The following is a 665-nucleotide window of genomic DNA, read 5'->3' on the forward strand; positions in this document are numbered from 1 at the left end:
TGGCAGGAAGGCCTAGACATCAGGGCAGCAGTGGGAGGTCCAGCTTAGCCCAGATGCAGATCACATTCACCATTCAAATGCAAGTGGCCGCACTGGGCAAGCAGCTTGTCCCATCCTAGAGGTGAATTCAGTTCTCACACCATACACTCAGCCCTGCACCCCAGCATTGTGTCATTGCTAAAGTGCCCTAGAATCCCCCTTTTTCCCTCAGCAGAGGCAGGGCATTTTAGCATGAGAAAAGTAAAAGTATATTTAAATAAAATCAGAAGTGTTAAACATCTTACTATCAAGGTAGACTTACAAAAATTTTTTGTTATCAAACTTTGGTATTTAGTGGTTTAATGATTAATAAGGTCTATCTTTGTTGGGAAATAACAAAGGAAAATCTATGCATATCATTGTCATCACTGCTACCTCTTTTAATCACTGAGGTGGAGAGAAATGGAGAAAGAATATTGGCTTGGGAGTCAGTGGGCTTGATTTTAAGGTCTGGGTCTGCCACTTAGTAGCTGTGAAGCTTCATGTATCTGAGCCTCAGTTTTCTTTTCTATAAAATGGAGATAAGTTATCTCAAAGGGTTGAGAGTTGTTGTGATGATTACTTGAGACTATGCATGAGAAAGTACATTTTAAATTGTAAAGCATTTTATAGGTATAAATTTTATT

This window comes from Propithecus coquereli, unplaced genomic scaffold, assembly GCF_000956105.1.
Source record: "Propithecus coquereli isolate 6110/MARCELLA unplaced genomic scaffold, Pcoq_1.0 Scaffold7, whole genome shotgun sequence".
In the NCBI taxonomy this organism is placed as follows: domain Eukaryota; kingdom Metazoa; phylum Chordata; class Mammalia; order Primates; family Indriidae; genus Propithecus; species Propithecus coquereli.